The 18,677-nt window shown below is 36.7% G+C and overlaps 1 protein-coding gene across 6 annotated transcripts in view; it reads right to left on the bottom strand.

Moving 5' to 3' along the window:
• Positions 1-18,677, bottom strand: part of LOC129755218 (Kv channel-interacting protein 4) — a 181,809-nt gene that overhangs the window by 106,032 nt on the left and 57,100 nt on the right. The window contains exon 1 of one of the 6 annotated variants that reach the window (XM_055751603.1): positions 17,283-17,387. The exons of 2 other annotated variants lie outside the window; for them this stretch is intronic. The gene's annotated coding sequence lies outside the window, so the exon portion shown is untranslated. Of the gene's footprint in view, positions 1-17,082; positions 17,194-17,282; positions 17,388-18,677 lie in introns of those variants that run through there. 3 more of the 6 variants (XM_055751604.1, XM_055751605.1, XM_055751606.1) reach the window with 3 other exon arrangements.

Genomic DNA, 18,677 nt, shown 5'->3' with positions numbered 1-18,677 from the left:
TGGTGTCATTGTCTGCGGTCACCAGAGAGCCGAGATAGACAAACTCTTCGACTATCTCCAGCTCGTCGCCGTCGATCGTGACCTTGTTATTACTGGACAAGCGGGTTCGGTCGGTCTCGGATCCGCAGGCCAGCATGTACTTCGTCTTGGACGTATTAATCATCAACCCAATCCTTCCTGCTTCGCGTTTCAGTTTGCGGTAGATCTCCTCCACCGCCGCAGATGATCTGCCGACTATATCAATGTCATCGGCAAAGCAGATAAGTTGACTGGATCTGTTGAAAATCGTGCCCCGCATTTCGCCCACCGCTCGTCGAATAACACCTTCTAGCGCCACGTTGAACATCATGCAGGATAGACCATCACCTTGTCGAAGCCCCCTGCGCGATTCGAATGAACTCGACAATTCACCCGAAATCCGCACACAGCACTGCGTTCCATCCATCGTCGCCTTGATCAGTCTGATCAGCTTCCCGGAAAAGCCGTTCTCGTCCATGATTTTCCATAGCTCGTTACGGTCGATCGTGTCGTATGCGGCTTTGAAGTCGATGAATAGATGATGCGTAGGGACTTGGTGTTCACGGCATTTTTGGAGGATTTGCCGCAATGTGAATATCTGGTCCGTCGTAGACCGTCCCTCTATGAAGCCGGCCTGATGACTTCCCACGAATCTGTTTGCTTGTGGCGTTAGGCGGCGGAGTAGGATTCGGGACAACACTTTGTAGGCGGCATTGAGGACAGTGATCGCTCGGTAGTTCTCACAGTCCAATTTGTCGCCCTTCTTGTAGATGGGGCATATTATCCCCTCCTTCCACTCCTCCGGTAGCTGTTCTATGTCCCAGATCCGGATTATCAACCGATGTAGGCAATCGGCCAACCTGTCCGGGCCCATTTTGATGAGTTCAGCTGCGATGCCATCCTTCCCAGCCGACTTGTTTCTATTCAGCTGGCGAATGGCTTCCTTAACTTCACTCATCGTTGGGAGTGGCTCCTCTTCGTCGTTGGCTACGCCGGCGATGTACCTTCCCCCACCGTCTTGATCTCCTGCATGTGCGCCGTTCAGGTGTTCATCGAAGTGCTGCTTCCACCTTTTGATCACCTCACGATTGTCCGTCAGGATACCCCCGTCCTTATCCCGGCACATTTCGGCTTGCGGCACGAAGCCTTTGCGGGATGCGTTGAGTTTCTGATAGAACTTTCGTGTTTCTTGGGAACGATGCAGCTGCTCCAGCTCCCGGAGCTCCTCCTCCTCCAGGCAGCGCTTTTTCTCCTGGAAAAGTCGGACTCGCTGCCTCTTCCGCTGTCGGTGATTTTCCACATTTCGACGGGTGCCTCTTTGCACTACTGCCGCCCGCGCGGCATTTTCTTCGTCCATCACCCTCCTACACTCCTCGTCGAACCAGTCGTTCCGTCGAGATCGCTCCACATAACCGATGACGTTCTCCGCCGCACTGTTGATGGCTGTTTTGATGGTATCCCAACAGTCCTCGAGAGGGGCTTCGTCAAGCTCGCCCTCTGCCGGCAGCGCTGCTTCAACCGATTGCGCGTAGTCTGCCGCGACCTCAGGTTGCTTCAGTCGCGCGATGTTTAACCGAGGCGGGCGCCGGTTTCGCTTGTTGTTCACTACGGAGAGTTTTGGGCGCATCTTCACCATCACCAGATAATGGTCCGACTCGATGTTGGCGCCCCGACAGGATCTGACGTCGATGATGTCCGAAAAGTGCCGGCTGTCGATCAAAACGTGGTCGATCTGTGATTGCGTTTGGTACGGTGATCTCCAGGTGTACTTTTGTGGGAGGCGGTGCTGAAAAAAGGTACTACGTACGGCCATTCGTTTGGAGGCGGCGAAATCAATAAGTCTGAGGCCGTTTTCGTTGGTCAGCTGGTGCGCGCTGAACCTTCCAATTGTCGGTTTAAATTCCTCCTCCTGGCCGACCTGAGCATTGAAATCCCCGATGACGATCTTGATATCATGTTTTGGGACACGGTCGTATTCACGCTCCAGCTGCGCGTAGAATTCGTCTTTGTCGTCACCGGTACTTCCGAGGTGAGAGCTGTGCACGTTGATGATGCTGATGTTGAAGAACCGGCCCTTGATTCTCAACCGGCACATTCGTGAGTTGATCGGCCACCACCCGATCACGCGCTTTTGCATCTTTCCCATCACTATAAAAGCTGTTCCAAGCTCGTGTGTGTTGCCGCAGCTCTGGTAGATGGCACGACCATCTGGATACGTTCGTACCGTGGAGCCCTTCCAGCATACCTCCTGCAGCGCTACGATGTCGAATTTGCGGCTCTTCAATTCGTTGGAGAGCACGTGGGTACTGCCCACAAAATTTAGAGATCGGCAGTTCCATGTTCCAAGTTTCCAATCGCTAGTCCCTTTTCGTCGCGTGGGTCTTTGCCGATTTCCATCCGTCTCGAACTAATATCTGATAAATTAAATGATAAAAAACGTTCTAGTGGCTAAAAACTTTATATTTCGGATTGTAAGCATTTGATAAAATTTAGCTCCGCCAGACTGAACCGAATCCCTTGAGTATTGTTTTCTAATTTACTCAAGAGGATGTTAGAATTTTTAACATTTAACGATAAAAGATACTTTATATTACTGCTGACTGTCGTTCAGAACGCAACCGGTAAGTACCAATCAAAGATGTTCCGGACTTCAAAAGTGCGAAATTTGTATGGCTCGGTTCACTCTGGCTCAACGAAAAAAACATTTTCGAAGCATCAGCCATACTCGTTGGGTGCTGCTCGTAAAGCGCCTATTAGTAGGCTCCCCAGTAGGCTTGCCCAGTCAAATGATAGCGCATGGCAATTTTTCAAACATTTTGGTTCGGCCAGAGTGAACTGGGTGCAAACATATTTCTATAAAAATTCAGTTTACGGCTTATTGTGTAATCAGATATCGACCAGTATATGTTCGACGGCTTTATAAGAGTCTAAACGTGATGGTAAAATTATTAAATCAGATACCTAATAAAACGGTATCAATGGTATCGATTTTCTCGAAATCAAGTTTATGGCGTTCAGTTCGGTCTGGTCGAATCGCGACCATTTATAAAAAAGGGTAAGTTGCAACAAACTTTGTTTTTAGAGGAAACGTATGAAAATTTATATATTTTTATTAATAGGTAATGCCATAAAGGCCATAACGCATGAAAATACCATTTTCAGTTATTTTTGGATCTGTTGAAACTAATTTGAATTTATTTTCTGATCTCAAGGATGCTGCATACTTTCAGGGGTAAAAACCTTCAATAAATTCTACTATTGGTGAATGGATGAAAAAGGGGTGAATGAATAAAATTTCAATGTTAACAAATGCGTGATCAAATTTTAGCATATGGAAAAGAGATTGACAAGGTGTCTCTGACTTGCATTTTGTTACATCTTACCCCAGACCGGTAACTGAATTTTAAAAATTTTTATTTTAAAAAATTGGTAGGCAAATGGTCGAAAAAAATATTTTAACAGAAACAGTGATGGTATAGGTTGATTAAACCAGTAAAAAAATTGTAGGTGATATCATTAATCCAATCCGTCATACTAAGTAAAGTTTTTTACATTTATTGCTTTGTTTTTTTTTTCAATTTAATATGAACACCAAAAACTTTAAAAAACTAGCTTTAGGTGTGAGAAATTATGTGCTCATCATTTTGTTATCATCAAAAGATAACTGATAACATTATATTAAAATAAAAATTGAATAAGTGTTGTGCTATACAAATCGGGCGAAACAAAAATGTTGCTACTTCACAGTGTTCGGTTTAAGTGTATGTATCTTTTAATAGTAGGTTCAATATACGTGAAATAAAGGTTTTTATATGCCAAAAACCAGTTCTTTTAAATAAGTTAAATATTCCCCACCGAAAAACAATCTATCGCCGGTTTTCGCATAAAAAGCCGATCCATTACTTTCCATATATAAAACTACGTGGATTTTTCCAACTGTGTAGTCTACAAGGGGTGCTGATCTATAAGACACTTAAACGACAAGATTCATTAGACACACCTACACGTGGAACATTTACTTCGGGATGTTATTCGCAGAACGCAAATAATCCTAGCTAAAATCACATTTGTGTAATATGAGCTTGTAATTCCAACATCAAACAGATTCACCGGAATCCATTCAACTTACACACCACCTGTTGTAGCCGTGCCGGTGGCAGCCAAAGCACCTGGCGTCACTTTCTCGAAGACTTCCATTCATGCCCCAACATGGCCCCTCTCCTCCTTGGGGGGTACACGGTTCGGTTCGAGGAACCGAGAAAGTCAAAAACCGGTGTGTAAAATTAATTTGACATTCAAATTCAAACAATTTTCCCACCAGCAGCCAGAACACGCAAAGAGAATGAAGGTTGAACAAAAAGTTATATTCTTCTACCACACCAGCAGAGTCAGAGTCAGTCAGTTAGAGCCAGTGCGTTGGTGGACCTTCTTGAAGCTGGCAACTTGGAAAGGAACAAATCATTCCGCTGTGTGTGCGCATGGAGCAATGAAAATTTCTGGGGGGAAAAGTTGATAAGGAAAAATGGGGATGTTTGGTGAAAAACTAGGTAGGTACCCAACTCCAGTCCCAGCAGAGTAGACCAGACCAGATAAGTTTTGCTTCTGTCTCACACAATGTGCAATTTCCTTATTAATGCACTTTTCCACTCTTTGGCACTTTGGCTACATACTTTGCTACAAAACGAGCTGACTCAGTCGTGCTTGAAGTCAACTGGAGCACTTCTTCATGCCATTGTCTGCCGTTTACCGAGCTTTGAATACTTATGCTACCTGCTATAGCTATATTTGAATGTAGTAGCTATGCACACCCCCAGAGTGACATACGTACCTCTTTTTTTAAGGTGCGGTTCTAGGCACATGAAACGGAAAAGAAAAGCGAAGTATAATCAAACAATCCCCCAGCTAGCTAGACCGGATCAAGCAGGAATAGAGTGGCTCAAATATATTTGCTTTCGAGGTGATCTTAAATATGTTTAAGCCCTAGGGGGGAGGTTTTGGCTTCCAGGGTATATCACTCATCCCGAGCAAGTACCCACCCACCCACAAGTGGGAGTCATCTATTTTCTTCTATGCAGGAATCTTGAGAATCTTGAGTCGACTGTGATGTATTTTGTTGATGCGACAAATCTTATCTATTTAATCTATCTTATCTATTTACGAGAAAATCTTAGATCTCTTTTTATATACCTTCTAAATAATTTATTAATTTAACAAACAACTGAGCCAAATAGAGAAATGGAATCCTGAGAAAGTATATGTAGAAGGGTTTTAGAGATTAATCGATACCGAGGAAAAAAGTGGTTCAATAAAGAAGTCAGTTCAGTGGTAGGAATTAATTATGATTATAGTTGGTTTGTTTGACTTGTCTGTATTATTTTTGTCACAACAGATATGCCAACTTTTTGATCGCATGTTGGGATGCAAACAAACTCAGTAAATGAAGAAAATCATAACTAGGTTTGAGCTGATGAATGATTGACATAAATATTGAGGAACTTCATTCATTTGTATTGTGGTTTGATTTATCATGCCACGTTCAGGCTCTACATATTAGGTACAGCTAATGAATGCGATATAAATCTTACCATCTGGAAACCTACAACATGTGTTCGATCTTTATCTTTGATTTTTGAGGATGAAGAAATGATTCAAACCCACAATCTTTGGATCAGGAATCTATATCTCAAAAGTTAATTTTAGAGATACCAGACACTATCAGAAACAAGTGGGACACAGACCAAAATGCGGGAAATTTAAAAAAAAATCTCGAAAAGTGCTTAATTCAAGCCAACGTTTTTAATGGAATGTACACTAAGGTTTGGTTTAGCTTAGGTTTTCTTACATGACTTCTTTCTACGCCGTTTTTTGCCATAAGCACGTTATTTGAGAGAAAATATTTCAAGCCCTACATGTAAATGGCGGACTTGATACAGCGTAACAATCTTCGTTTAATTTGTATAAAACTTTGCTTGTTTGGTAATTCGTATACAAATTGTAAAACTCAAGAAAACTTTCATAATAATATACTTTGGACAAAAAGGTGGTGTATATTATAAAGCAATTATTTGGAAGGCATTTAAACAATATTTTCTTTTTCAATTAACTCAATCAGAATCTTACTTTAATGCTAAGAATTTTAAAGTTATTTAGTACTGTTTTATATAAACTAAGAAAAATGCTGCTTATTTTAGGAAAAAAAGTGGTATTTGAAAGATTTTCTGTGTTGAACCAATGCATTAAAATTGAGACTTAAGTTTGATTTTTTCAGTTTAAATCAGTAAACTTTGTAAAAGTTTTCCAAGAAAAAAGCGGGACACTTTGAGGAAAAAGTGGACGCCGAGATATGTACACAGATAATCAAACGTTTATGCATCAAACATTTTAAAGTTGAAGGATGGCTGTCGTCAGAAAAATTATTAATTGGTTCAGTGATTTTTTTATTCAAACAAACGTTTTCCACGTTTTCAAGGAAAGAGGTAACTTGCAGCAAACTTTTTTTAATGGACTTTAATGAAAATCTATCAAAATTTATCCATAATTGTATCATGAGGATAAAAATGTATAAAACACTGTCTAAAGCTGATATAAGAAAAAGCATGAAAGTGCTGACAAAATATTCACATTCAAGATTGTGGAAACTACGGAAAAAAATCCCAGCGTGATTCATTTTTGTACGTCTTTCACCAGATAGGTAACTTATTTTAAAAACTTTTATTAAAACAAACGCAATAACTATCTGACAAATATTATTTCACCAACAGTGTTTGTATCCAAACCAAATAAAATATTTGCAGATTATAGCATTGAGTCAATCCATCATAAAATGATATTATATTTTCTTTATCTTTTTAAAAAAAAACATCTTTATTCAAAACGGCTCATACCATTAAGTTTTAAGGAGCCAAACATTGGTCTGCATAGCTTAACACTTTTTTAGAATCTTTTTCTATATCTTGAAGAGGTAAAATTTGGAAAACTACTACTAGATTTATAAGTTTTGTTAGCCAGGATCAAAAACTTCAAAACGTTAGACAATGATGTAAGAAACATCTTAAGCAACATTTCTCAATCACAAGATAATAACTATTAGTTTACATTTTAAATTGAATAAGTTCAGGGGTATACAAAAGTTGCATGACGCCCCGATTGAAGGTACTGTTGTTCGTAAATCAACAAATCAACTTAATCATAGATTTTGTCCAAGGTTATTAAAATTAAAGATAAAATATTCATGTTCGTAAAATATGAACGGTTATTACATAAGAAAATCTCGGTATGTTTATTCAAATACTAAGATGTTCAAAGCAAAAATGACATGCTAATACTACTTCATTTTTCCACCTAATCAATTTTCTAAGGGTAAGTTTTAAGTAGAAAGTAGGATTGAATCCGATCTGTTGATATTCGTAAACTTCCACCGGAAGGAAGTAAGCGGTAGTCTACAATCAGAAATAACTGTTGGATTCCTCGAAAAGTGGCTATACACAACTTTAACTACTTCGAATATTTGTCTCAATTTATTTTCGAAATACTGATTTGAGAGGCTGCTATCATAGCAGGCGCGGTCCTATGGGGGGGGTGATCGGGGTGAGCGGCAAAAAACCGTTACGAAAAACTCGCGAACGCTGGATTCTACATAAAAACTAATAACTTTTCTTTGGTGGTGTACTGTCGAATTTTCAAATTTTTCCACTCCGTGGGGGTGTTTGTTCAATAAAAGAATTTAATTATCACTTAAAAGCTTAAAATTGACAAAAAGTCGGTCCGCCAAACTAAAACAGCTGTAACGTGCAATTCCCTGGAATGAATTTCACCTAAAAACTTTGGTTGAGGTACTTACAGCGTTGAATTAGAATTTGCTGACCATATACGCTACCGGTCATGAGTTTGGGATCACCCCCTCAAAAACAAGAAAATTGGTTTGGTCATATCTCAGTCATCTTATGACACATTGCATTTCTTTTGATCTCATTCTAAAGTCGATGATCAAAACCTTTTTTGCATGTTTCTGACAAAATGTATATGTTAACTTAATGTGACTTAAAGTTGACTTAAAGTTGGAAAATTTCCAAACAAAAATCGCAATTTATATTTCAACCCGATCAGTTCAGGGTTGGGTGGACCGAATTTAGAAATTCGAGTTGCATTTAAATCTTTTCCAGAAATGTCAAAACAAATGAATTTTGTGCTAAAAATTTGCATAGTGCTTTATACTGATAAAATAGTTACTGATGGTAAGGTGTATAGGTAAAAAGTTTGGGTTCATGCGAAACATGCAGTTTGATTATTTGCATATCTCTGTCATCCAACAACGTATCGCTAATCTAGGTTGAAAATTCACTCTGAATCTGAAAGTTTGAAATAAACTCTTTATTCGATACGTTTTTATTTAATTCAAACATTATAAAAAAGACTGAAAATATTGAGAGCATGAAGAAATCATACGACATTTTACTTTTTTCATAAATAATTCGTTGCAAATTAGTAACTTTTTCTTAGGATTCAGTTCAAACAAAATAAAAATGTAGTGTGAGAGCTTGAAATTCAAGAAAATACTAATTAAAATTAAGTTCCAAAAGCTTTATACCTTAGAATATGATTTTGATTATGTTATTTAAGAATTAAATTTATACATATAATGTACGGCGTATTACAGGACACAACACTTGACGTTCTTACTAACATGTTAGTAAGAACGTCAAGTGTCGTGTCCTGTAATACGCCGTATATTATATGTGTAGTATAAGTTCTTACGTTGGCACAAAACCACTAAAATGAGTGAATTAAATTTATATTTAAAAATTTAAGAATTTGAACAAAAATTAATAATAATTAAACTTTCGAACAATGATTCTGCAAAATACTTCAGAAAAATAATTAAATATTCAGTTTTTAGTTCATAGCAATTATATTAACAAAAACTTCTCACATAATTGTGTTGGAATCGTTGCAAAAAAAGAATCATTAATATTTTGGTGAGTGTCTTACCCTGATATGAAGATTCCCAGTAAAAATATTGAGGATAGCTGGAACATTTTTTTTTTACATTTTCTTTTACGAAAATTTGTGTTTAATTTTCATTTGTGAAATGAAATTTTTATCTGAAAGTTCTTTCAAGAATATTTATATTTGTAATTTTTAAACTGCCAAATGTAAAATTACGAAAATTATCTTCTTATCAACACTTTTTGCAGTGAACATCAAAGATTCGCCGATTGTATTATAAAAGGATATCGAAATAAGCATTTTGAGGAAATTTGTTTAAAGTTTTCATTACTTTTCTCTAATTTCAATTTTTTCGAATTACAAACCTACAAGTATACAAACCTATAAAATACAAGTCTTTTAGTAACTGCAACCCCATCCCCCTCCCCCCCCCCACACACCCCTCCTCCCTCCTCATCCATCCTCCATTCTGTTTCTCAAAATAAACGTTTTTTCGCCAGATATTTGCGATCCTTTTTATTGACTGATTTTTTTTTAATTTGGAAAATCACCAACACCCCCTCTCCCCCCTCCCCCAAGAGCCAACTCTAGGACCGCCCCTATGTCATAGTCCATAATTTTTAATAAAAATAATTGATGTCTGGAACCAGCAAAGCACCTCACACCACTATACTGCACTTTGTGAGCTTTGAAGTGTTTTGAATGTTCTCTATTTTAAAGTTGTTCGTCAGAAGTCGTCTATGTATACTCATGCTCATTTGTGCTGGCCTAAGAGCTCAAATTTACGTTGGTGGTTTCAGATAACTTGTTTCTAGATTTCTATTAGCATATCAATGCCGCAGCCCGTGGTGTAAAGGATAGCCTTCAAGTCTCCTAAGCCAGCGAGTATGAGATCGAATCTCGGTCACGACATACATTGTACATTTTCTGTGGATTGGTGGCTTTAGCATTTGTAAGATGCTAGCCATCATATAGGGTAAAGACCCCTAAGACAACGGCTTAAGGAAGCTTTTTTCATTATTTCAATAGAATTGCCTTCCATGGTGGTTTAAAACTGATGTTTAGTAGTTAAACTATATCTCCAATTCTGTTTTATGAAACTATGTAGGAAATAGATCAATCCATTACGTACTTTTGAGTCAATTTATGATTTATTATCCTCATTCAAGTTCCTTCATTGTCGTACCAGGTTCCTAATTCCGTCGTACAAGGAGACCGAAATGTCTCAATTTATTCCACCCTCTTTAGAAACACATTTAAAATTTTGCGGTTGCGGTACATGCAATTTGCATTAGCTTACATCGAACGGATCAACCGCGCAGTATAACAGCAGAAGTTCTTTCAAGCAACCAGTCGCAATAAGCCAAGTAACTAGGATAGCTTTATTGTAAATAGGTCTACCATTGCTTGGGTAATGCATCTGCAGGCGGCAAAATATTTTACCTTCTATTCAATTCTACCGAAATTGTATCAAACTATTCCTCCCTCATGAGGGATAGATTTTAAATTTTGCGGTTGCGGTTCATGCAAATGCTATTATTTACTTCGCTCGGATCCACCGCGCAGGATAACTGCAAAGTTCGAATAAAAACTAAGTCGCAATAAAATGGTCTTGCCAAGAAATCTCAAGGTAGCGTTATTGTAGCTAGGTACCATTGCTTGGCTAAGGCAATTGCAGGCACCAAAATATTAGACCTTGCAAATTGAATCCACCCTGCAAATGTATTTTCTACCAACACACTCTCCAACGGACAGGGCTGCCATGATCCAGGATTTGTCTGTAAAATAAGATTTCATAACATTCATACAGATACTTTACACAAATTTCAATGCACAAATTTACATAGAAACTACCCATATTTAAAGAACATCAACATTTTTAATAGAACTGTATGTTTTTCTACGTAATGAGACTGAATAGTAAGACATTTGAGGAGAGGCAGAATCACATTTGCGTTTTGTCAACATTTGTATTCTTATACATGTGGGAACCCTGGCGAAGGATATCGAAACAAAGCAACACCATGTTGATGCCTGTAATGCGCATTAGAATGGTTCAGCTCATCTATTCGAGTTTTTTTTTTACGAGCGATAAAAGTTTTTGCAAAAATGTTTGTGATTCAACTAAAATTAAACTTTTCTTCTTTTTCATTCAAATTGTAATATGACAAAAATTCAAAAAAAAACATCTTTTGTTGAAAATTCACTGAGAATTTATAAAAAATGAAGCAAACATCAGTCAAGTTTTATTACTTATATGGTAGGAATCGTCATATAAAAGGGGTTCAATTTTGTTGAATTTTGACGACTTTATGTACAACAAAATCATATCTACCGATTTTTTTAATCCAAACTTGTATTGAGATCCAAACCAGAGACTCGTGAACTCTTATTTCAAAGTATAAATTATTCATTCATCTAAACTTTCTTGTCTTTTTGACCTTCAACGGAAGTTTTTGGCATCGTTTTTTCATGCATCGCAAAAATTCAATAGAAATCGAGGTTTTCGGTCCAGGAATTGAATTTTTTTTCCTCGAGTAGTTATTGATTCCCATTTAGAGAATTTCTGAAAACTGGAGAAGTTTTAGTTTTCAAGGATCTCTCAGTGACCATTCTGTAGAGCAAAGCGTTTGGTCGTATGTGAAATATTGCAATTTGAATGAAAGAAGTTCAAAAAGTCTAATTTTCATATAGTTGATGTATCTCATGTTTCAAATACTTGAGAAAGATTTAGTGTCATCAGAGAATAAAACCAAAAATAATCAAATCTCAAAAAATAAAATTTTGAAGAAACAATGTCATTGAAGTTAAACGTTCGAAATGTGTAAAGTTGGAGATATTCTGGCGTGCACTCAAACGTCTATTAAATATTGCACGGAACTGTTAGTAAATAATTTATAAAACACCAACCACTTAGCTAAAAAAGCCATCAATTCTTGGTTCATTCAAAACCATGCATTATAAGCACTGCTGAATACAATTAAGTAATTTATAACATAAATAGACTTTTTTCACTTATCTCCCAGCGCATCAAGTTTCTAGCTTCAAAATAAACAAAATTACTTTATTGTGTTGTGATTACTTAGAAATCAATTATGTTCATTCTCTATGAGTCCGACTGTGATCAGCAAAAAATAGTAAAAATGAACCGGTCTAATTCCAATTCTTGCAAAACGGTTTCCTATTCACCTACCCTACTCGAAAGATGAACGCTTAGAGTTAAGAAGAAGGAATCTCTTCGAGGAAACATTAGTTTGATTGAGATCCTGTATGTGTTTGTGTTCGTTTTTTTTTATGAGTGAATTTGAGCTGTTTGAAGCGTCTAAAATGGACATCAAAAAAGAAAAAAAATTTTCAAACATCAAATTTCTCTCATCAATTTATCAACCAGTGCGAAAGGTTCTTATTTTATTTTCTTATAAAGTGATTCTCAATAAAAAATATTTTAATGCTGAAAAGTACCTGTTTTGTACCTAATCATTATTTAAACAGGTTTAATTATGTTCTGGCACATTCCTGCAAGTTTATTCGATTAAATTTCATTGATTTTTTCGAAGCTGATTAGTAATAATTGTTTGAATAATATTTGTTCTGAAAAACGACAAAATAATAGAATGGAATTTTTGGTAGTTCCTATGGACAGAACAACATTTTTATATACATAGTTCAATATTCATGTTTACGACAGAGTTGAAAGACTGATATTGGATAATCTGGCTGATGTATTCGATTTCGATGTTCAATTTTGTTTCAATGCTTGCTGCAATTGACTCACAAGACTTAAATTTAGCGACTGAACAACTGAGTAACAAAACTCGCTATCCGAAATTTATCATCGAAAGTTTTAATTTAAAGGATTACACATCTTTTCGAAAATCGCTGACTTTTTGCCGAACAGTAAAAAAACGATACAAAAACGATACAGCGAAATTCAATTTTCCTCCCCTAGAATGCAAAGAAACCAAATCTGTCGAACCAATGGTCTTTGTTTGCCAAATCCATTCTATTACTTTAATTTCAGTTTCTTTATGCTCGCAAATTGTCCAAAAAATTAAATTCAATTTTTAAAGAGTTTTTTAGAAAAGTCTAACAGGTAGGAACATACATTATTAGCCATTTATCGAAAAATTCGACTCTGACTTGCTGAACCACCACGGTTTATTGCTTTTTGTTATAATTTGTGCTCCTGACTCATTTTAAACGTATTTTCAAACAATTTTAATTTGAAAAATACTTTCCTGACGGTTTTTACCTTGAAGTTTACGAATATTTACGGAAACTTGCTTTTTCATCATCTTATGGGATTCAACCTTGCCCTAAAAGGGTGAGCAAATAATGAAACCGTTAGTTTCGACGACTTCTGCAGGAAATTGAATCCTTACAAGAAGAAGGGATAGTTTTCTACACATAGAAATAGCGATCTGTTAAGGTTATTAAGAGTTCGTGCTTTATTTAGTCCATGTGAAAACTGACTTTGACTACAACTACGCTTAAGTGTGTAGAACTTATTAAATTTTTGGACAATTATTTTCGCAGGCTTTGGTGTTTAAAAAACACCAATAAAATGGAGCCAAATGTGGCATGTGATGTTATTTAGATACTAACAATGTATTAATGGTAGTTCGTTAGCTCATCCCACTTTGCAAAAGTGAGAAGGTTGAGAATCTATAACAGTAAAACATACATTTTGGCATAATAATGAACTCTCATGCTATATAAACAGAGTAAAAATTTAAAATTTCGAAATCAAGTTTTAGTAACCCCTCATTACTTCAAAAATTAATTTTTTTAGAGTTTACAAATTTAATTTATTTTTGAAAGGTGTAGCAAAGCCCACTGTGCTAGCTTGTGTTCAAATAAAAATAATAATAATACCTATGCACATTTCTGTTATTTAAAACTAAGTAAATTGATTTTTTTAATAACAGAAAAAAATTTAAAACTCATGAAAGAGATACACAATAAAGGTTTTAAAATTAATTTCAATAGTTAGAAGCAAAATCACCTGCTGAACACATATTTAATAAACGACTGCTATGCAATGCGAATCACTCCTTTACCATATAAAAAACCCGAATCAGAAAACGGCTGGCATAGTCAATGTATTTTAAAATCACATCACCAATGGTCATAATTATCAAACATAGTGAGATCTTGCTCTCTGGAGCCACCTATAGAACATAAAGGTGTCAATTTATTTCATAAAAATGTTTTCTTTGCTGTGTTATTTGCTTACTCAGATGCTTTTGAGGAAGTAACCAGCGTTAAGAATTTTTTTTAAAGTAATTAACATTCAAAACTCTGTGACGTAATGTATTTCACGGACGTGGAAATGGGTTTATGAAATCACATTCAGAACTTTATAGACTATTCATATTAGGTTTAAGAATCTCGTTCTTTTTAACAACTATTTTTAAGATATCTTGCTCAAATTCGATTTTCAAAAAGAAATTTCAAAGTGCTTGGCACCTGTTTCGACGTGTTTTGTCCCAGATTTTACAGGTACTTTCGATGATGAAGGATTTTAGAAGCGAACCCTTCAGTTATTGGAAACGTTCTGAAATCAGAGAGACATCTACTAGAAAAAGATCTTGTAGTCATCATCTGGTTGAAATAATCGACTCCAAAGTATCAGGAAAGTTAAGAAATTGAAATAATCGCTTTTGTATTTTTATTAAAAACTCGACAGAATATCCAACCAAGTATTCAGCCGAATATTCGTTTGGCCGGATACCGCTATTTGGTACATCTCTTATCCTTAACCTTGAGCATACCATACTTTTCACCCCAGCCGGTCGGGCAATTCTGACAGATTTTATGAAAAATTGAAAAAATTACAAAAAAATACTTGAAAATAATGTTCTCTTCGAATCACATTAGCAGCTCAAATCGTATCTAAAGATAAAAAAAAATTAAGTTCATTCTTGCATCAATATTAAAATCGTTTTTGGGCAGAAAAATTAAACCTTTTAAAGAGGAAAGGGAGTTTTTCATATTTTTGACAATTGATGTGAATAAACCCGAGCAAAACGCGATAATTAACAATATCTTGGCTTGCTTGGACTTATATTGATTTCTTGATAAATACTGAAAAAATGCTTAGAAAATTTAGTGATGTCACCGTGGAATGGGGCCTTTACCTACAGATTTATATGCTTTCAAATTTCTTTGATTTGAATTGTTTTTCAAATATGCCCTAATTATTTTTTTTTTCTTAACCACCTTTTGAAAACCACATTACAAATATCTGATGACTTTCAATAAATATTGAATGCACTTTATTAAAATAGTGGCTCCATAGAGTGAGTATAGTGAAAATATAAATAATGAAACTCTCTGGAGCCACTTAGCTTAGCTAATCTTGTTTGACTACTCATATCCACCTCAAATCATTAAGCCCTAAATGCTTCAATTAGTCTTCAAAAATACCACCATTTTCTCAAGGTTTTAATAAAAATATTAAAATATAATTTTATTTTGTATCAAATCATTCAATGCACTACGAATTTCATGATTGCTGACGTGGCTAAGTAAAAAGAGTTCCACATCGTCAATGGTTGCTACTCCGTGATTGATCGAGGCCATCAATTTTGTGCAAGTGCCAAAAGCTTGGGATTAGCAACTCATTCTCAATGCACAAAAATTAATGCTCTTCCTTTAATAAATGATCAATAACGACGCCGGCCACGTCCTAGCAGTCAAAGATGAAGAAAGGGTTGTTAGTAAGATAATTTTTAGGATCAACCATAAATCTGTTATTTCAGTTTTCTTCAAAACTTGTTTTAAAAAACTCTGAAACAATGATAGGTCAATATCACTAGCTATAGAAACCATCTATACGTCTGCGAATCTATGTTCAAGTATCTTAGTAAGGGTTGTTTTAGTAAGGGAGTGGTTTGGATCATAAGCCATTTTTGAAAAATGGTTCGATCTTTGGTTGACCTAGACATTTTCTAAGGAAACTCCTAATAATATCTACGAGTTGTTTTTAATGAGAAAATTTAAAAAGAATTATGAACTCTCAAATAATTAGAAAAGCAACCATTCGAATTCCCTACAAGCTAGCTGGTTCCCTCACTCTAATCTCTAACACATCACTGATTCTCGAAACGACTCTTGAAACTTTCTGGAGCCACATTTTTGAAAAAAGTGTATTCAATATTCATTGAAGATTTTAAAAGAACAGTTCTCAGTTCAGCGGAGTAAGAAGTCTCCGATGCGAACCTTCTATTCTGTAAGTATGTTATAGGGCAATAATTTTTTTTAAAATTTAGAACAACTCTGATACCTTTCCACAGCTTTCATCATTATCAGAACTTTCATCATGTTTAATCTATTAAATACAATACACCAAGCAGAAAAATGAAAAAAAAGTTTAATTCCTGATTAAATCATTTATGTTGGTCCTTCATCACGTCTTAATTTTTGATCTGATGTTAATCGATAATCAACGAAGAACATAGTCACAAAGATAAAGTAAACTCATTCCAATAACACTGGTTTTGCCGTAGAGTTCTAATGAGACATCAACCGTTCTTGCGATGCACACAATATTTCTCGTGAATCACTCTAGCGAAGCCCCGCGTCGTTGGCCGTCAACAAAAAGCGCTCTTGTACAGCTTCCTTCCTGTACTTTCTTCGATGCGGTGTGGGCATATTTTACACATCCCTTCGGCTGTGTACTATCTGCATATACTGCTGGTATGTGGAATTCCGACACAACAGGACAGGACAGGACAGGAGAGTCATGGAAACGTCAAGTCACGTTTCATGGCTCTTTTGCTGCTCAAGCAACTTGTAACATCTTGTTTGCACGAGATGAAAGCTCTTGTGTTTTTTGTTATGTTTTCAGTTGTTATTTTCGCTAGTTTTTATCCATCTTCATCTGCCTCAGTCAGATGGATACACAAGACATTACGCTGCTTCTTCGTTTTGAAGGGATTTGCAGTACTCATCGGATGAGTATCGGAAGATGCTGTTATATAACTACACAAAATGGTACCATCAAAGATACTGTTTTCGCAAGATGAAACTGCACTTTTGGAATCGGCTTCTCAATTCCACCCCCATAATTTAAGTAATATTGCGATATACAACGAACGGCAGTAGTTTACCCACACTCGTTTGGCGAAATGTTCTCCACCCTTCAAAACTGACTACGAAAAATGTTGGTACTATCTGCCCCCATTCACACAAAATTCACTGCCATGAACCCATCAACGCGTGTCAAAAATGCAACCAGACAAGGTTGGAAAAACAACACACATATTTTGTTTTTCTTCTGTGATAAGTTGAAAGGTAGCAACCAAAATACCGACCGCACAACCGAGTTGGAGAGCCAAACGCAAAACCACCCGACAACTGACTGCTGCTACTGACTACTGATCGGTCAGGATCTGAGAAATCCGAACAAAACACTGAGCCCGACCGACCAGAAACTTTTCCATCCACCCGCGTTTTATCAGCCAGGTTCAGCAAGCAATCCACCCACCCAGCGGGAGTTTCCCTGCAACAGAAGTCGAAATCCGTCCAATGGCTTCGCTTTAGCTTTGGTGGGTGTGTGAAAAGTGGTACCTACTGATAAAAGAGAAAACTGACACATAACATCTGATTTCAAGTTGCAGGACCAGACGCAGCAGGCGCGGCGCGTCAGGAAAAGCCGAAAATGTTTAATAGGCCGTCTAATTCAAGCCAAAGCAATGTGTTCGGAAATTGTCCGCCTTGGGAAGGTAGCCTGGTGGAGGGCTGGTCATCGGATCGGCTGCTGGAGAGAACTTGGGAGAGATTCTGCGCGATGACGGGAATTCTCCAGCTCCAGAAACGATTTGAAACGGTTTTGAGACCCGAACCTTGATAACACGACCTGCGATGTTGCACATGATACATCAAACCAATATTTTGTTGTATCAGGTCATGAACGGTGTCGTGGGTGGAAATTCCAGGCTTGATTTGCAACATCGAAACGGCCCCCTCTTAGACTGTTCTCAAACTTTGTGAAAAAAAATCTTTAAAAAAAACTAAGACGTCGCTCATAGGAATATTTTACCCCAAAACAAGCACTTCCAACTGAACCGTTGAGCCGTCAACACGTATCGTTGCTGTATACCTGTAGGAACATTTTACATTATTTATTTATTTAGCACTTTTCAGTGATACAATAATTTTAATTTTCTTTTATACATATTTTTCTTTTTTTTTTTCAGCATAAGGAAGTCATCGGCCGGCGTCAAAGTCGGAAGAAAATAGATTGCCAAACCTAACCTAGGTCCATCGAACAAAAAAGTTGAAATTTCCAATTCATTCAATGCTCTTCATAACATTCATATTTAATTCTGATAAGAGTACTAAGAAACCTTCTTCTTCTTATACTCCCAAAAATGAAGAGGTTCCACCAATTACGGTCACGATTTCAGAGTTCAATGCCTTTCGAAAAGAAATCGTCTCTTCCGTCAAGGATGTGAAGATTTCTTTTCAGATCGGTCGAAGGGGAACTGCTCGTAAATTGGTGGAATCTTTTAATGCTTTTCAAAAAATGTAAATTATTTGAATCATAAAAAACATCATTTTTTTACCTACGACACTAAAAGTGATCGCCCTTTCAAAGTTGTACTTCGTGATCTCACCGGCGATCAAACACCGGATGAAATTACAACCGAATTGAATTCTTTGTTAGGTTTTTCTCCGACTCAAGTTATTCAAATGAGGAAAAAAAC

Source organism: Uranotaenia lowii, chromosome 3 (assembly GCF_029784155.1).
Source record: "Uranotaenia lowii strain MFRU-FL chromosome 3, ASM2978415v1, whole genome shotgun sequence".
In the NCBI taxonomy this organism is placed as follows: Eukaryota; Metazoa; Arthropoda; class Insecta; order Diptera; family Culicidae; genus Uranotaenia; species Uranotaenia lowii.
Note: the sequence above shows the minus strand (reverse complement) of the source record. Positions and strands in the feature narration are given on the sequence as shown.